Below are 2,066 nucleotides of genomic sequence, written 5' to 3' on the forward strand. Positions count from 1 at the left end.
TCATGGAATTTGAAATTAGTCCTATTCTTTAGGATTTTGAAAGCCATGTGCGTGGGTGTCTGGGTGTGGAATTCTCATTATCCCATGGATATTTGAAGACTGTTTAGTTTTATTGTTTGATATAACTATATAGATGCAGATATATGTAGATTTAGATTTAGATAGAGAATCAACCTTGTCTGTAATGTTTTTAAATTTTCTCTGTTTATTATCTGCCTGATCTGTTACGTTCTGAGAGGAGAATGTCACATTATTGTCGTATAGTTTTTGTTTGTTGTTGTTGTTATTGTTTTTTGACATGGAGCCTGTTATCCAGGCTGGAGTGCAGTGGCACAATCTTGGCTCACTGCAACCTCCACCTCCTGGGTTCAAGTGATTCTCCTGCCTCAGCCTCCTGAGTAGCTGGGATTACAGGTTCCTGCCATCACACCAGGCTAATTTTTTTGTATTTTTAGTAGAGACAGGGTTTCTCCATGTTTGCCAGGCTGGTCTCGAACTCCTGACCTCAGGTGATCCACCCACCTTGACCTCCCAAAGTGCTAGGATTACAGGCTTGAGCCACCATGCCCAGCCTTTCATGTTGTTTTACTTGATATATTTTCGTGCCACATTGCACAAGGAAGTAAGAATTCATTAATTATATAGGAATTATGTTGATTCTTATATATTCTTGGTTAAGTAAATTTTTTATCAGTATAAAACAATTGTCAGGGCACAGTGGCTCACGCATATAATCCCAGTTCTTTGAGAGGCCAAGACGGGAAGATCAATTAAGGCTAGGAGTTCGAGACCAGCCTGAGCTACATAGTGGGACCCCACCCTGACAAAGAATTAAAAAATTAGCCAGGCGTAGTGGAGCATGCCTGTAGTCCTAGCTACTTGGGAGGCTGAGACAGGAGGATAGCTTCAGCCCAGGAGTTCAAGGTTACAGTCAGCTATGATCAAGCCACTGCATTCCAGCCTGGGCAATAGAGAAATACCCTCTTAAAAATAATAATTAAAAAACTCACTTTATCTTCCTTATTGCTGGTTTCACATAATTTCCTATCATACTGTAATGGGCCAAAAATTAATAAATCCACAATAGTGAGCATGCTCATTAACTAGCCCATTCATATGGTGAGTAGAATTCTACATTATGCTCTTCTTGGAGTTAAATGTGTTAATGTATTTTGAAATTATAAAAATTCTGATCTTGGCTGAGCATGTTGGTTCATGCCAGTAATCCCAGCACTTTGGGAGGCTGAGGTGGGAAGATCACTTGAGCCCAGGAGTTTGAGACCAGCCTGGGAAACACAGTGAGATTCCCCCATCTCTATAATCAAGAAAAATAAATAAATAAATAAATAAATAGTAAGTAATAAAAATGCTCATCTCACTTAAAAATTACAATGTTTATTGAGATAATTATAGATTCACATTTAGTTGGAAGGAATAATACAGAATGATCATAGATCATATACACTCTTTTCCTAGTTTCCCCCAATTATAGTCTTAAAAACCACTGTATAATTTCACAACCTCATGCTGACATCGATACAACTCAGCATCCTCATTAAGATGTCTCCAGTTTTACGTACGCTCAGTGGTGTGTGTGTGTGTGTGTGTGTGTGTGTGTGTGTGTAGTTCTGTACAACTTAATCCCATGTGTAGGTTCATGTATTAATATTTACCACCACAGTCAAGATACAGAACACCACTTGGTGAAAACACTATCCTTCATCCATTGAATGGGTTTTAAGCCTTTGTAAAAAAAATATGGAGCACTTCGTGAATTTGCATATTATCTTTGTGTGGAGGCCATGTTAATCTTCTTTGTATTATTCCAAACTTTTATTATATGCACTACCAAACTGAGGCCTGCTCATACCTTTTGACTTACCAATGCCACTTGTGTAAATAAGTTTCTGAAGATGAAGTTATATTCTCCAGGCTATTTAATGCAGTAATACTTATAACAGCAAATAAAAGAGGAAGAAGGCATGTCCAAAAATAGTAGATAGAAAAAACGTATTTGTTATCTATTGCTGTGTAACAAATTATTCCAAAGTGTAGTGACTCAATAA

The 2,066-nt window shown here is 37.7% G+C and overlaps 1 non-coding gene across 1 annotated transcript; it reads right to left on the reverse strand.

The window, feature by feature from the left end:
• Nucleotides 1-1,752: 1,752 nt before the first annotated feature.
• LOC112130273 (U6 spliceosomal RNA) lies at nt 1,753-1,857 on the reverse strand. The gene has a single exon (XR_002912544.1). It is a non-coding gene; the product is annotated as a U6 spliceosomal RNA (small nuclear RNA).
• Nucleotides 1,858-2,066: the final 209 nt, after the last annotated feature.

This window comes from Pongo abelii, chromosome 20 (assembly GCF_028885655.2).
Source record: "Pongo abelii isolate AG06213 chromosome 20, NHGRI_mPonAbe1-v2.0_pri, whole genome shotgun sequence".
NCBI classification, from domain to species: Eukaryota; Metazoa; Chordata; class Mammalia; order Primates; family Hominidae; genus Pongo; species Pongo abelii.